This window comes from Oryctolagus cuniculus, chromosome 2 (genome assembly GCF_051225735.1).
Source record: "Oryctolagus cuniculus isolate XC-2025 breed Fujian yellow rabbit chromosome 2, ASM5122573v1, whole genome shotgun sequence".
In the NCBI taxonomy this organism is placed as follows: domain Eukaryota; kingdom Metazoa; phylum Chordata; class Mammalia; order Lagomorpha; family Leporidae; genus Oryctolagus; species Oryctolagus cuniculus.
Genome location: NC_142868.1, coordinates 204,087,363 through 204,104,842, shown reverse-complemented (window position 1 = coordinate 204,104,842; position 17,480 = coordinate 204,087,363). Strand labels below are relative to the sequence as shown.

Genomic DNA, 17,480 nt, shown 5'->3' with positions numbered 1-17,480 from the left:
AGACCATATTACACACCATGGCTCTGTCTCAGTGCCTCTTCTGCAGCGTAGACCATATTACATACTATGGCTCTGTCTCACTGCCTCCACCACAGTCTAGACCACACCACACACCGCGGCTCTGTCTCACTGCCTCCTCTACAGTCTAGACCACGCCACACTCCACGGCTCTGTCTCACTGCCTCCACCCCACAGTCTAGACCACGCCACACACTCCATGGCTCTGTCTCACTGCCTCCACCACAGTCTAGACCACGCCACATATCATGGCTCTGTCTCACTGCCTCCACCACAGTCTAGACCACGCCACACTCCACAGCTCTGTCTCACTGCCTCCACCACAGTCTAGACCACGCCACACATCATGGCTCTGTCTCACTGCCTCCACCGCAGTCTAGACCACGCCACACACTATGGCTCTGTCTCACTGCCTCCACTGCAGTGTAGACCACGCCACACTCCGCGGCTCTGTCTCACTGCCTCCACCACAGTCTAGACCACGCCACACACTGTGGCTCTGTCTCACTGCCTTCACCACAGTCTAGACCACGCCACTCTCCACGGCTCTTTCTCACTGCTTCCACTGCAGTCTAGACCACGCCACACTCCACGGCTCTGTCTCACTGCCTCCACCCCACAGTCTAGACCACGCCACACTCCACAGCTCTGTCTCACTGCCTCCACTGCAGTCTAGACCACGCCACACTCCACAGCTCTGTCTCACTGCCTCCACCGCAGTCCAGACCACGCCACACATCCTGGCTGTTTTCACTGTGGATGCTCTCTATTCTTTCAATCTTACACCCAACACAGAAGCTGGAAGGAAGCTCAGACTCTGGTTGAGGTGATTGCCAGAGGTTTGGGGTCCTGGCAGCTTAAGTTTTGCTTGTTCCTGAGCCAGCTGTCACACTATGGGGCCTGTGAATTTGAATCTGTGTTGCTCTCACTTAGTGCTGGGGCTCTCCTGCAGTGTAGATCACAGGGCCCATGAATGTGGGGCCATGTTGTCCTCACCTAGTAGGGTTGCTACAGAAAAGCTGCCAGCAGTATCTACTGGGTTAAAATCAACTTCAAAACTAGCACACATTAGAAACACGGAAACAGATCTGTGTAACAAAAACACAGGTAAGTTGGAATATAACCATGTGGTCTTTCTCATTAACACAAATATAGTGGGAAAATTTCGAGATCCTTAGAGAAAAGGAATTGGATTGTTTTCAGCAGGGACATGAATATGCCAAAGTCATCCTGAATGCTGGCAGTGCTCCCAGCCCCCTGTGGACTAACCTGTGACAAGGTGACAACCTGCACACTCCCCAAATCCGCTGAGATGGCACTGGGACATTAGCATACTTATTTACATTAATTTACATATAACATTCATGTCACCTCAACTCCCAGACCTGCATACTGGATAAATTTTTTAAAAAGGTAGTGTGACCTACTGCAATTATATTCAAACTCAATATTCAGATCGAGGCACAGGAATCTAAACCAATCAATTCCATGCCTGATTAAGATAAAGACAGGCAGCGCCTCAGTCAGAAAGAGGACAGCACATGGGACAGCCCAAGTATCTCGTGGCCCGTGCTTAGTGCAGCAGGCCCCCGCAGCTGCTCACTTGTCCCAGGAAGCACTACTGTGTGCCTCACTGCATGCTGGCGGCTCATGGTTTGATGCTCAATTTAATGATCATAAAAAAACTGTGGCATGGCTACCACTGTCCTTTTGGGCAAACTTTTCATGTTCAAATGTACAGTTGCCAAGGCTCCCCAGGGATGCAAAGACACAGGTGGACGTCTGCCCACATCCCTCCTCTGCTGTCTCACGGGTATGAAGAGGATGTAGTGGGAATTTTGTGGACTTGCTTGCCCTGGTTTTGTTTGGGGCTGGGGCTTAAACAGGCTTAGGGCCACGACTGGGAAGGAGGAGGGAAAGGAACCTGTTCAGGGCACATGGATGGCTGTGGCTGCCCCTGGCCTGGGCACCTGTTCAGGGCAGCATGGACAGGCATCAGCTAATGCTGGAGGCCTATACTTTACTCCCAGTGCTTGTGTGGTGGGGGAGGCTGGCCTAGATGGCCACAATAGGAAACTAACAGCCCATCAACAAGGGCAGCTGACCAGTTAACGTTAATAAGCTCTCCACGCCCAATGAATAAGACGATGGTAGCTGTGGTCTCCCTAGTGTCCTGCAGATGGGGTCCCAACACCACAGAGGGCTCTTGTGGAGATCAGGTTCCTCTCTAGAAGAGTCAGGTGCTGGGGAGAGGGAAGGGAATGTCTCTGTCTGACTCCATAAGATGCAAAGAATGCTGAGAACTTTCCATCCAGGGCAGCAGGCCCCAGTCCTGTCACTATCCACAGCACACCCAATGGAGCTCTCTGGTGGAACATTCTAGAATACCACCTAGACTCTGATACGGAGCAACCCCTGTCCACTTGCAGTACAGTGTTGAGCAGCCTGGCTCCTCTTTGCTCTGGAGTGGGAAGATCAACCTGCGAGTTATTCAGGATCATGGAGAGATCACCAAGAATGGGGTGGAGGCCTGACCAGTTAGCAAACAGAACAGAGCCTGGGAGCTGAGGCCAGGGTGGGTCAGCAGAGTGGGAGATACACAGACCCCAGTAAGGTGCAGCCTGGCCCTCTGAAGCACTTCTTGCTATCTCCAAGAAAAGGGAAGAGTCTGAAAAGGGAAGTGGAGCATCCTTAGCTATAAATGAGGTGATGGAGTGGGTACTTTTAAAAGTTCACTCTAACTCTAATGTTCTAGAATGTCTAAAAAGCTTCACTTTAACCCATAGGTATTGGTAACTTTGAACAAACAGCACTTTTCTAACACACCAGAGACAGGTCATTCTGAATTGAACAACAACACAAGGAACCATTTCTGCTTTAGACTCAAGTGATTAGAGAGTCCCACTAATGACCAACACACCCATGTTGATGTCCACACACATGTGCATGGGCTCATGACACACACACACACCCTTACATGTAGTGTCACTCTCCAGAACAGAATGACTTGGATTTGCAAATATGTTTATGTACATAAAATAATCCCAGTTTATTTTATGTAAAGAAATTTAACATATTACCTGAGTTTAAATATGATTTGAACATTGTTTGTATATCAATCTCTGTGGACCAAATACATAATTTTGGTGTAAGGCTAAACAAAAGTAAACAAAAGCCATCTCACCATGACTTAATTGCTTTTGTTAATGTTTAAATACATTGATTTGCATGTTTCATAATTTGTATGACTTACTCTTTCCTTTCCTTGTAACTCAAGTTTCCCAGGGAGTTTACCTTCTGGTAGAGTACCAGTTATACCAACAATTGCTAATATGCAATTCAGCACATTTTAAATTACACAGATTCATGTTTTGTCTCCAAGCATTTGATTCTTATCTGTTGCTTAAAAATTAAAGTTTATTTTTCCTCATATTTTAAAGGAGGGTTGTGTGATACCCCAGCAGCTGCGGGACGCTGAAGCGAGGCTGTGGGCAGGAAGTGCAGGTCTGGGGCAGCCTGAGGACAGAGACAGAATGCCCCTCACCACCAGGAAAAAGCCAGGCCCTGTGGTCTCACAGGGAGCCCCGCTGGACCCTCCCCAGTGTGGAGGGCACCCTGTGCACCCTGAGAGGCACGCTGGCCGGGAGGGCGACAGCCGCATCTTTCACCTTTTGAAGGTGACATTAAACAGCCTCTGGGCCTCACTGTGCGAGGATATCGGGTGTGTTCTGCGTTATGACAGAGACTCCCGGGAAGATCTGACGCCCGCTGTGCACCCTGCCTCTGTCTGCTCCCCGGGAACCGGAAGGACATTGAGCCTGCAGGACAGTCACAGCGGCCCCTGGGGTCCCCACCAGCAGCTTAGGCTGTGGAAGCCGTGGTGGGTCCTGCAGAAGTCCCACCCGCACTCACCTCACCTCACGGAGGATAGTGCCGGTCTCACGACAGTGGAGGTGGCCCCTCGGGGTGCACGTCAGGAGCCCGGGCTCTGGTCTGTGCTTCGGCCAGAGTAGCTCAAGTACTGGGCAAGTACTTTAATTTCTCTAAGTTCTCTCCGATTATTAAGTTGACTACTAAGTTGTGATTTCTAAGCATAGCAGCACTACCTGGGAAGAGAACTTTGCGACCTCAGCACCTACGCAGCTTGGGAGAACGCCACCACGATGCAGCCCGGACGAACATCACAACCTCTGCTGCTCACACATTCAGGAACACCTCAAAGTCACGCCTGGCCTGCTGCAGCCGGAACATGGCAACTCTGGAAGGGCACTGGTGCCAGGCACCCAGTCTCCATCCCAGGCGCCTTCCTTATCTGCGCATCAGAATCCCCTCGTACAGCTGGGCATGTCAGGACCTAAATCATCATTCTGAATTCATCTCCTCCTCTCAGGCCCTCACATCAGCAAGCCTTTGATTTCATTTCCAAAGCACACCTTGAATTCTTTCTTGATCAACACAACTACCTTAGCCCAGGTCCCATCTTGTCGCCTGAGCAGCGAAGCCATCTTCTACTTGCTGTCTCTGCTGTCCTCACAGTCCCTGAATCAATGTCACACCTGTATAAGCACCAAATTTAGGGTATAAATTCATTTTTATCATTCTTTTGTTGAAAACCAATCAGAGGTTTCTTGCACTTAAGCCTAAAGAGGCTGGCATTGTGGCATAGTGGGTAGAAGCACTGGGTACCTGTCTGTGTTCTGGCTTCTCCACTTCCCATCCAGCTCCCTGCTAAGGGCCCAGGAAAGCAGTGGAAGATGGCCCAAATGTTTGGGTGCCTGCCACCCATGTGGGAGATCCGATGAATCTCCTGGCTCCTGGCTTTGGCCTGGTCCAGTTTGGGGCCATCTGAGGAGTGAAACAGCTGATGGAATATCTCTTTGTCTCTTCCTCTGTCTCTGTAACTCATTAAAATAAATAGATCTTAAAAAGCAAAACAAAAACAAAAAATGAACCTAAAGCTCCATCTGACTCCTAAGGCTCTACCTGTGGTGGCTCCTTCCTTCTCTGTGTGTTCTGCCTGGCGCTGTGCTGCCCTACCCCCTCCACCAAAGGCATCTGCTGATTCTCCACATGAGCCTCACTCAACGCCTGTCCTGTTCCCTTCCGTGGTTTCTCTCCTTACAGCTCTTGTGCTTTTTTTTTTCAAGATTTATTTATTATTTGAAAGAGTTACACAGAGAGGAAAAGAGACACAGAGTAAAAGGAGGAGATGGAGAAAGAGAGAGGGAGGTAGGGAGGGAGGAAGAAGAAGAGAGAAGAAGGGATTGAGAGAGAGAGTTAGTTTCCATCGCTGGTTCATGTCAGATGGCTGCAACAGCAGGGCTGGCCAAGCTGAAGCCAGGAGCTTCATCCAGGGCTCCCACATGAGTAGCAGGGGCCCAAACACTTGGATCATCTTCTGCGGATTTTCCCATGTCATTAGTAGGGAGCTGGATCAGAAGTGTAACGGCCAGGACACAGACAGGTACCCATACAGGATGCTGGTGTCCTAGGCAGAGGCTTTACCTGTTACACCTCAACACTGGCCCGCAGCACATGTACTTTAAGCCTTCGCTCAATTTGTTTTTCTTAGAGAAGCATTTCAATCTCCCAGCTTAGACCAGGTTTGCCATTGCTATTATTTTTAACACACAGTTTACTCCCCATGCAGTATGCTTATTGAAACCTGCTCTCACTCTGCACGGCCCCTCATCTGTTTTCTCTGACTTCCGTGGTCACTGGGACTGCACTCCTTCTGTCCCCACCTCGTACAGAGCATGGCCCATGTGCCCATCCTGGTATCAAGGGGCCTTAAGACCAGAAAGCACTTCTTTTCTCAGGTCCCTTGACCAGGACCCGTAATCATCAGATTCGGGTAAGGAAGCACTGACTTAGCTGAGTTCCCAAATCAACTGATTCTGCACAGCCTTGAGTGACACTCACGCTTCCTTTGTGGGTTTGTCTTGTTCTCCTGATGAGACCTTGGACTAAATGAGAGCAGGGCTTACAACTCTGTGGAATTTTCATTCCCAGGGTCAGTGTGAATACTCAAACGCTAAACACACAGTATCAGGTTGGAGGTACTAATAGGTGTGCTGAATGACAGGAGTTTGCTGCCTCATGACACGCCCACCTCTTGTGGGAATGCTAGAATTCCCTGCACTGTGCAGGAAAGCCTGCCCTCCTATTCTGCACTGTAGTGCAGCTGTGCCCTACCGAGGCTTGAGATGCCTTCTAAGTCTGCATCAAGTCGTCTTGGGAGGAACAGATTCCTGCTCGGCTGAGGGTGGCATCCTTTCGCTCAGTCCTGCCCAGTCCAGTGAATGCCATAAGGCTTCACACCAGGTGAGGTGCTTGGACTTCTTTTTGGGCTCCCAGAGCTCACCATCACTGCTCTGCTCTGGTGATTCCACAATGGCCCCTTGTGTTCTGCTCTGCTATCTCTGTCCACCCCACCTGCTGCTCCTTGTCAGGAGCCCATGCTTACTTTCTGTGATCCCATGTGTATCCTGGTGGTTGCTCCTGCCACCTTCAAATCAATTTTTCATGCTGCTGCCATCGTTCTGAGTATTGCCAGGTTACTTGTTTGCTTAGAACTTTCTCAGTAGGATCTTGTAACCCTCAGAACACAATGCAAACTCCCTACACGTTCTAGGAGATAATCTGTGATGAGGTTGGCTTCTCTAGTGTGTCTCCTACAGCACACTGCTCACGCTGAATCACCAGCTCCCTAAATCTTCAGGTGCGTGCACCTCCTCTAGCCTTCCCTTAACCGATGCCTTCTTACATTCAGGATGATGTTCAAACACGGCTCTTTCCAGGGACTCCCCGACAGCTGATCACTCTCCTCTGTCATGGCCCCAGCCTGCCAGGCTGTATGACTTAGCCCTACACCTGCCCTGCAGATATCACCCTATAACCCGGAGCTCCTACTGTTGTGTGTCTTGTTCTTCTGTTTGTCCCTAGTACTCACAGCAGCAGCAGACACACAGGAGCCAGTCACTAAATGCTGTTGGGTGAGCACAACTCCATGGTGTGTATTTCCCTAATGTCAACAAGGAGTAATTATGGAGCACCTCATGACACGGAACTCCTCTCACACAGACTTTGTGCTTCACCCTCCCAATCTCACAGCTACTCTATGAGAATTCTGGACATGACCTTGATGTGTTCTGTGAGAAAATCTTCAGTTAAATGAATTAGCCAGAACTGTTGGGAAATTTACCATTTGAAAGATGTGTGGGAAATGTGGATTGCTCAGCACAACCTTGACTGCGGATGAAGAACGGCTACAACTTCAATCCTGGAGAACCTCACGGGTGCTCACCCATGAAATGCACCAGACAGAAGACCTTCAAAAGAAGACGGATCTGATTCTGTGAGAAACTGGGCAGACAGAAGACGAGCTTCTGTACCACGCTGGGTGAGGACATTACCCAAGAAGGGGAGGGGCACTGTCTTCACTGGCTTGGTGGGGAGCCAGCAGGGATGCTCCAGGTGAAAGGCGTGCCTACAGGCTGGCATGTGAGAAGGATGGGCCCAGGCAGTCACTGTTCATGACCTGCTGTGAAACACGCAGACAACTGGATCCACGCGGGACAGACAGGAGGATGGCAGGTGGGTAACCAAAGCGTGAGTGCACGCATGTGAGTGCACGTGTGTGGACCTGTGTGCTCCTGAGAGGATGGGAGGGCCTGCTGTGCTGAGAGCTGGTCATGTGGAGATATGCATCTCCCACTATCCCCTCACTGCCCCGTGTCCTGCAGAGTAACCTTTGCTGCACTGTAACTCGGCAAAAGGGTCTCTCCTTAGTACTTCGTCCTGGGCTGTACACATGGGAACTCCTCTGTGTGTGCCCGATTGACACACACAGTATGCGCAGTCGGAGTCTGCCTTCTTTGGAGTGGGTGGCAGGCCCTATCTGGTGACAACTTGGCCAAACACTGGAATGCCTTCCTGCCTGAGGTAACCTGATGCAGCAATATGTTTATTTTTACTTTTAAAAAATATTTATGTATTTGAATGTCAGAGTTAGAGAGAGGGAAAGACAGAGAATAATATTTTTTTTTTCTGACAGGCAGAGTGGACAGTGAGAGAGAGAGAGACAGAGAGAAAGGTCTTCCTTTTGCCGTTGGTTCACCCTCCAATAGCCGCCACGGCCGGCGCGCTGCGGCCGGTGCACAGCGCCTATCCGAAGGCAGGAGCCAGGTGCTTCTCCTGGTCTCCCATGGGGTGCAGGGCCCAAGGACTTGGGCCATCCTCCACTGCACTCCCTGGCCACAGCAGAGAGCTGGCCTGGAAAAGGGGCAACCGGGACAGAATCTGGCGCCCCGACCGAGACTAGAACCCAGTGTGCTGGTGCCGCAAGGCAGAGGATTAGCCTACTGAGCCACGGCGCCGGCCAGAGAATAATATTTTATCCACTGGTTCACTCCCCAAGTGGCCGCAAAGACCAGGACTGGGGCAGGCTGAAGCCAGGAGTCACACGCTTCATTCTGGTCTCCCATATGGGTGCAGGGCCCAAACACCTGGGCCATCTTCCAGAGCATTTTCCAGTCCATTAGCAGGAAGCTGGATGAGAAGTAGAGCAGGTGGGACACAGCAGCTGCCCAAATGGGATGCTGGCGTTGCAGGCAGCAGCTTTAACTGCTACACCACAGTGCTGGCACCTGCAATGTGTGTTATGAAGTGCAGCTGAGTGTTGTTCAGACAAGAAAATTAACCACACAGGGCCAAGAGTGTTAGCAGGAAGCTGGGTGGGAAGCATGGCCGCTGGAATTCTGATACAGGACACTGGCCTAGCAAACAGAGGCTGAAGCTGCTGGGGCACAGCGGGGACTGTGCACTGCATTACTGAAACTAGTGATGGCCACCACCTGAGTTTCAGTCTTATAAAAGATACTCAGAGTTGGTAAATATAAAACATGTTTCTGGTAAGTGGCTCTTCTGAATTAAGTGAAAGCTTTGGAGGAAGGTGGGAATTGAATTATATGACATCAATATACTATTAGTGGAAACGATAAAGACTATGAAATTGCCACATGTGTGCTGTGTGCAGATTGCCTGCAAATCCATCATAAAGTATCTCACATTCCACAAGATATCCCTCTTCCTTTGAGGAAGCTCACCTTCCAGATTCCAAATTGTTGCAGTACAGGGACCAGAGTCACTGCTGAGCCTTGGTCTGAGTAGCCGCCCCCAGGAGAGCTGCTCAGGGCTCTGTAGGCAGAATTGGAATGGATTGTAAATTGGATCATGCCATAATTATATTTAGTTTTTCAAAGATACTCTTTTATCAAATGACCAAGACATCAGAAAAATCTCCCGCTATAGCTCCCATTCTCCCTGGTTAGAGAGAACTGGGGTGTCATTTGCTTGCAAGAGAGCCTGTCCCAAGTACCTGGGGGCCCCCGGGAGACCCTGCCCTCCGCTCACTCACTGGAGACACATTTCCCTAGCTCAATATGAATTTTCAGGAAAGAAGAGCAGCTCTCTCTCGAAGCCTGAGCAGGGGTTCAGTAGACATCAGAGTCGAGTCACAGCTGCCTTCTGACTTCAGCAACTCCAAGGTTCTCTGGAGGCAGAACAGCTCTTCCCTTCTCCTCAGATACAAACTGACCTTATACTCAAGTGGTCCTGAGGAAATGGCTGGCTTCTCTCTGTACCTTTAGCTCTCTTCCAAATGACTTTCTGTTGAAGTCCACCTGTCTAGATTTCTTTTCTTTTCCTTTTTTTTTTTTTTAACATTTACTTATTTATTTGAAAGGCAGAGTTAGAGAGTTACAGAGTAAGAGGGAGACACACACAGAGAATTTCCATCCAGTGGTTCACTATGCAAATGCCACAAAGGCCAGGGCTGGGCCATACCAAAACAAAAAACTCTATCTGGTTCTCCTTAGTGGGTGCAGGGGTCCAAGGACTTGGGCCATCTTCTGCTGCTTTCCCACACTAGCAGAGAATTGGATCAGAAGTGGCATAGTTGGGACTCCAAACAGCACCCATACTGGATGCCGGCATTGCAGGCTGCGGCTTACTCTAATATGTGCCACAGTGCTGCCCCCAGGGTTTGTTTTCATTGTGATGCAGTGTTGAATCTTTGTTTGTGTCCTGATGCCATCTGGGCAGCTCTCTCTTGCCCAGGGCACTTGGCTGGGTGGGGTGCACCTGTTCCATAGGGACTCCCAGATCATTCTCCCTAAAATCCTCCAGCTTTGACGCTCAGCTCCTAAGGCTCCCACACTCCCAGTGTAGTCCCACACTAAAGGATATACCCCCAGCCGACTCCAGCCCTGGCTCACAACTGTTGTCTCCAAACTACTCTGAGGGAGTCCTGACCACGTCTGTGCTGGTCAGGGACCCTCCCCACACCCAGACTCTGGCAGTCTCTACTCCTCATGTCTTGCCTCAGGCTTCTGCTCTGGCCAGGCAGCACCCAGTCTCACAACAGCAGACTCAAGCGCCGACTCAGCTGAGTGTGACCTCCTAACTTCACAGCTCCCTCCCTGAGTCCAGCAATTCTTGAGGGCCCATCAGGGCTCACGGGTCCTGCCACCACCTCCTGGCTACACTTCCACTCATCTCTTCCACTGTGTGATCAGGAAGACACTCAGAGCTTGGCAGGCTCCATGTTTGCCTTGGCTGCCTCTCACTTAAATCTGCCCCTGGGAAGAGTCAAACCCTCAGCTGAGTGTGCCTGAAAAACACCTGTGCCACGCCCTCCGTTCGGACTTCAGGGCTGGGCCACAGGCTCAAAGGATCTCTCGTGCCCCTCTCCCCAACATCACACCTTCTTGCTCCCTCTCTCCACTCTGTGGCCATTCTCTCTCATCCACACTCCAATCCCCTCTGCATTCCCTGCCTTCTTTGATGATGGCTTCACTTGCCATTTCACCAGGAAGACAGAAACTACCACAAGATAACTCCCACAGGCCACAGGGGAAGCTCCACCCTAGTCTGTACCTTCTGTTCAACCCTATAAACTGTCCTGCTCCTGTCAGTGGTTACCTTCCTCCTGGGCACAAAACCCTCCTGCATGCCTCCTCAGAGAGCTCTCTCCAACACTCACTGCCCCCCTTGCTGTCTCCTTCCATGCTCTACCTCATCTACCGGATCATTCCAGAAAACCACACCGTGCCTGTACTGATCCCAGTTCTGCTACCAAGCCTGTGTCCTCCAAAGGCACCTGGTCTATCTGCTGCATGGTACAGGGCACCACTGGACCACGCAGTGTATTCGTGGTGAGGAATGGGTGAAAAGGCACCTCTCTGGTCCTCCAGCCTCACGGGCCTCCTCTCCCCCACCTCCCTGGAGACTTCAGAACCAACTGTTAGCACGATAGCACATCCTGTGATAGCACACCTTTGTCTCTCTCACATATTCCTGGAGGCTGAGCCCAGCGAGGAGGCGTTCTTGCTCTGGCCCCTGCTGTGCCGCCAGCATCTGATCAGGGCCTGGATGCCGGCGACTCTCAGTGCCATCTGCTGAATGAGCCAGCGAATGCCTGCGTCTGGACTCACACAGCTCACCAAGCCATCCACACAGTAGCTAAGGTGAGGTTTAACTTAACAATCATCTCCAATAAAGATACGAAATTCAGACTAAAGGAGGATTTTATTAGAAAGACATAATTTTATCATTTTGATTGACAAAGATGGAGTCCATCTTTTTTTTGGGGGGGGGGTGAATCAAACCTTGATAAAGGAAACAGCTCAGGGCACAGGCATTGTGGTGCAGTGTATTAAGTCACCACTTGCGATATCTGTATCACATATCAGAGTGCTTGGGATTGAGTCCACCTCTGCTTCCAATCCAGCTTCCTATTACCCTGCCTGTGAAGCTGCTGATGGCTCCGGTAGCTGAGTCACCAGGAAACAAGGCACTGAGTTTCAGGTACTGGTTTAGACCTGGCCCAGACCCAGGGAGTGGGGGAGTGAACCAGCAGATGGAAGATCTGTCTCCTTAACTCTCTCTGTTACTTTGCCTTTCAAATAAACAAACATTCAAGAAAAAATTAAAGAGAAAGCTTAGGGAGGCACCTTTCTTCCACTGTTAGTTTAATTAATGAACTGGCTTCCTAGATTAACTATTTAAAGCAGTTCTCTCTTTGTTAAAATGCCAGCTCCCTGCCCATACTCAGAAGTGCCTTCTCCTCTGTGTTACCAGGTTACCCTCATGCAAATGAGAGGGCGGGGTCTCCCTGTCTGCAAGTCACTGGCCTTCCTACACAACACACATTCCTCACTCTGGACAGAACGTTTCCCTCACAGGCCATGGTCCACTTCCGTCAGCAGCTACACGTCTGCCTTGTGTCAGACTCCCCCACCAACCTCCTCCCCACTTCAACAGCAGAGGTTTCAGAGCTCTGAGTGTTGTCATCTGAGATGGTGGGCAAGTGACATGTTCTCAGAGCAGCAGCAAGGAACTGTTCGATGGGCTTGGAAAAGCTGGACCCTTCCCTCTTCCCCATGTAGTGAAATTATGCTGCTTAGTGCCTCAGATCTCCTCTAAGCACCTGTGCTGACACCAGCGGATCCACGTGTCAAACCTCGGGGCATGAAGACTGGGTGATGCGGGCTTGCTGGCCATCCTCTCCTAAGCCCAGCCCTGGCTCTGGTCAGACGCTGTCTCTTTAAAAAGGGTTGTGCCTGTAGTCACTTTAAAAATAACTCAGCCCACAACAAGGACTGTGTGTCCCCACCCCTCTACCCCTACCTCTATTTTGGGATGCAAGACCCATTATCACTGAGCAGAATGACATTCACAGCAGGTACAAGTGACACATGGAAATTTGTTGGATCAGTTGCACTAATTGGATATCTGAGCTCGCCAGGATGATGGCACAAGCAGGAGGTGTTTAAACATGTGGGCCCAGAACTCTGATTATGGTCCATTTCCATGCAAATGAAGAGCTGCAGCAGAGCACAAGGCCTCTAAGAGTACATCAAGGCCAGCCCCAGCCTGAAGGAGGAGAGCCTTCAGCAGGAGAATCTGTGAAGAATAAAAGAACACTGGCTTTCTTCTTACCTTCCAGCCCATAAGATGTACACAGAAACTCCCATTAGCACTAATGAGAGTGATCATGTAACTCTCCCGTGAAATGACGGGAGGGGAGCTGCATCTGTCACCGTGCAGACACCCAGGGCTGGGCACGGAGTTCCTGCAGCCGCTGCCTCGTGGCCCTGGCTCTTCCTGCCCTTCCTGGAGGTGCTGAGAAGACAGGCCTTGGTGCCGCACCCTGGGGGAAGCCCTGGGAGGGGTCCCCACAAAGCTGTGCTGGGAGTGAGGGGAATGTGTGTCTGCAAGGGCTTTGAGTAACTCAGAGCAGTCGAGCCGCTCATCTGCTCGTGAGCTGTGGCATTAGGAAAATGAAGCAAATGCCCCGTATCCTGTGGGTGAATTCTCATCTACCCTCCTTTTCCACTGTGTAGCATTTTGTTCTTAGGAGAGCAGGCCCAACATTTCCACTAGGTTCCAGTGTCCCAGTGCGCTGCTCAGAGTTGTGCACTGACTTCAGACACATTCCTGCCTCCCCAACAGGAGCCGTGTGCTCTGCTGCCCAGACGCTTGGGCACATGCCAGAGGGAGACCCCCACGCTCTCAAATCCATGGGGCAAGGCCAGAGGGAGACCCCCACGCTCTCAAATCCATGGGGCAAGGCCAGAGGGAGACCCCCACGCTCTCAAATCCATGGGGCAAGGCCAGAGGGAGACCCCCACGCTCTCAAATCCATGGGGCAAGGCCAGAGGGAGACCCCCACGCTCTCAAATCCATGGGGCAAGGCCAGAGGGAGACCCCCACGCTCTCAAATCCATGGGGCAAGGCCAGAGGGAGACCCCCACGCTCTCAAATCCATGGGGCAAGGCCAGAGGGAGACCCCCACGCTCTCAAATCCATGGGGCAAGGCCAGAGGGAGACCCCCACGCTCTCAAATCCATGGGGCAAGGCCAGAGGGAGACCCCCACGCTCTCAAATCTGCGGGGTAAGGCCAGAGGGAGACCTCCACACTCTCAAATCCATGGGGCAAGGCCAGAGGGAGACCCCCACGCTCTCAAATCTGCGGGGCAAGGCCAGAGGGAGACCTCCACGCTCTCAAATCCATGGGGCAAGGCCAGAGGGAGACCCCCACGCTCTCAAATCCGCGGGGCAAGGCCAGAGGGAGACCCCCACACTCTCAAATCCATGGGGCAGGCCAGAGGGAGACCCCCACGCTCTCAAACCCGCGGGGCAAGGCCAGAGGGAGACCCCCACGCTCTCAAACCCGCGGGGCAAGGCCAGAGGGAGACCCCCACGCTCTCAAACCCGCGGGGCAAGGCCAGAGGGAGACCCCCACGCTCTCAAATCAATGGGGCAAGGCCAGAGGGAGACCCCCACGCTCTCAAATCCGTGGGGCAAGGCTGGCTCTCGAGGACAGCGTCCGTCTTCCCAAGAGTCTAGTTCTCTGTGTTTGGCTCCATGATGTTACTGGACGCATCTCTTCCCTGTGGAGCCCCTGCTGCTCTCTCAGCCAGCACTTCCAGCTCCCTCAATGTCCTGCTGGGTGCTCGTGGACTTTGCCCTAGGACTTTGTGGCTCTGACACACTGGCTTGCACATGCACCATGAATATGTGGTGAGCAGAAATGTAACGAGGAATTTCTCAGAGGTGGCCACACTCCTGGCATCAACGCTCATCACACTAAGAGTCCTCTGCTTCCGCTTCCTTCCAGGCCCACAGCCCTTCCCCCGTGAGGCTGCTCTGGCATGGCCCACCCGGTACAAGCACGTGGACTACGCCCTGCAGTTCTTTGACAGTGTATCTCGGCCTGGGTTCACAGGATCCTCCCATTTACAAATAAATCTTCGGTGCTGCTGATGTGGAGGCAGCAGGATCTTGACCAGTCCCCCATGGATAGGACATTTGAATGTTTCCAAAATTCTGTTCTTACAAATAAGACTCTAATGAATGCCGTAGAAATAGTCAACACTTGTAAAATGCTCACAAATGCCTTTCCACAACCCTCTTAGGTAGAAATGTGATGATTCCTAATATACAGAAAAGGAAATTGAGGTATGTAGATAGCAAGTAGTTTGTCCAAAGTTGTGGGGTTGGTCGGGGGAAGCCGGGGTTTTGATCCAGTAGGTCCGTCTGTCCATCCATGCCTCCTCCCTTTCCCCTCCCTCCCCCCTTCCTTATTTCATCCTTTCCTTTCCCTCCTTCTCTCTTCCCATCTTACTCTCACCTGTCCTGTGGTGCCATCAGGACCTCTGCCCCAACACCCACACCTGCCCCCAGGAGCCATCAGGACCTCTGCCCCAACGCCCACACCTGCCCCCCAGGAGCCATCAGGACCTCTGCCCCAACGCCCACACCTGCCCCCAGGAGCCATCAGGACCTCTGCCCCAATGCCCACTCCTGCCCCCCAGGAGCCATCAGGACCTCTGCCCCAACGCCCACACCTGCCCCCAGGAGCCATCAGGACCTCTGCCCCAACGCCCACACCTGCCCCCCAGGAGCCATCAGGACCTCTGCCCCAACGCCCACACCTGCCCCCAGGAGCCATCAGGACCTCTGCCCCAACGCCCACACCTGGCAGGAGCTCTTCTGTTGGTGGTTGGGCTGCTACCTTGCATATGGCCTCTGACACAACTCTCACTCACATGAGTGTCGGCATTCTATGTGGAAGTGGAATTACCAACGGGGCGAGCATATCCTTCCAAATGTCATTGGTACTGCCAGCACACATAGTCCATACTCAATACCCACATGAGCCACTTGCTTGCTTATCGTCGACTGACAAGCAGGGTTGCAACACCGCAGCTCCAGCTGCCTGTGAAGCTGATGAGTGTGAGCTTTTTTCATGGAAACCCCAACACTACCTTCCCTGAAAGAGCTCCAATGGCCTCTGTCCATTTCCAGCTGACATTTTCACTTGTTAACTTTAACATGCTAGCAAGTCTTGACTCTATTCACATCTGCTGACTTCTCAAGCGGTGCTGTTTCCTGTCTATTTCAGCAACATCAAAACAATGCCTGCCTTTCAATTTCCATCTTTTGAAATCCTCTCGAAAGAACTTCTGATAAGGGAAGATGATTCATTTAACTTCCATACATCTGTGCTTCAGTGTAACACACGTTTCAGGACCTATGCATGTTTATGCTTTGACAAATCCCTATTAATTACCACTCAAAAATTATACATTTAATTTATATACTTAAGAAAGCTGCCCATGAGATAAGGGTCAAGATCACTGGAATGCTGCCTGGCCAAGTGAGAATAAGCCCCAAGGGTAGTGAAAATGATATACCTGAGAACTGCTTTTGCTCCACCCTCCCAAGATGTCCCTGCAGTGGCCATTCTAGAACCATCTGTGGAATGTGGCTCCATAAGAATCCTTCCTCAGCAGTGGGGACGAAGATTGCCCATCACTCCACACCTGCCCTCCCTCTTTTGGAGATGCGCTGTGCAAGGCTTAGCAAATTAAATCAATCACTAGTTTCCGTGTTTTAGAAGGAAACTAAAGTTCACCATAGGGCTATTTTTTGATAAAATGTGGCTCCCTGCATATGAAAGGGACTATTGACATGAGCAGACAAAGCCATTAGCTATAAAAAGCTTATCTGGAAGATGTGACTAGTTATTTAAGCAGAATGCTTGTCTAAACATACTAATAGTAGGTCTTTATGAGTAATATGGTGTACAAAGTACACAATTTTTTTTGTCAACCTAAAATTCAGACCCAAGGAAAGAATGTAAACATGATTAGGAGGAAATATGAAAACAACAAACAAAATCCACACGTAGCACACATCACTGTACAGTCTGGCAGCAAAGGCTGCGGGATATGCTCTCCACCCCCACAGAGGGTTCCCTGGACAGTCTCCAAGGAGCTCAAGTCCACTCCTTGAGGTGTGGGCCTGCCCAGTGCGTACCATGGAGCTGTCAGATCTCAGACTAGCTCGCTGCCAGCTGAGTCCCAGCACTGAGCTGAACGCTGGCCCCTCAGCAACCACCCCAGTGTTTCTGCTCTTCTACAGAATTTCTGACACATGGTTTGAGACCAGTGATGCTAGGACAGCTCCCCCTGCCCCTGCCACTCCACTGCGTCCCCTGTGGATCAGTTCTGGGGAGTTCAGAGCCAGGGGGCACAGCTTCAACACAGTGCTGTGTGCAACCCTGGCACCTCTGGGTTAGGAAGGTTCCTGGGTTTTAGTCAAGGGGACATCGGAGAGAAGACATAGAAGCTCTGAAACTCCTGCGTGGAAAGCATTCCTTCAGTTTTCTTGGCCTGTGGGGTGCTCAGTAGCAAGACAAAGAGGGGCTCCTGGCTTGTGATCTCCGTGCCCCTCCTCCCAGGTGAACTATGATTGCCCACTCCCTTCACAGTACACAACTCATACTGAGATCTGAAAGCCCTCAGCGACCCGCGGTCTCAAATGACCTCACAGCTTCCTCCTTGCCCTCAGTCAAACGCCCACTAACTGGAGATTACTGTCCTCAATCAAGA

The 17,480-nt window shown here is 51.3% G+C and overlaps 1 protein-coding gene across 22 annotated transcripts in view; it reads right to left on the bottom strand.

Moving 5' to 3' along the window:
- MYT1L (myelin transcription factor 1 like) overlaps window positions 1–17,480 on the bottom strand; it is a 441,118-nt gene that overhangs the window by 187,560 nt on the left and 236,078 nt on the right. The window contains exon 5 of one of the 22 annotated variants that reach the window (XM_070069473.2): window positions 9,126–9,216. The exons of the other annotated variants lie outside the window; for them this stretch is intronic. The gene's annotated coding sequence lies outside the window, so the exon portion shown is untranslated. The remainder of the gene's footprint in view (window positions 1–9,125; window positions 9,217–17,480) is intronic. 22 annotated transcript variants of the gene reach the window in all.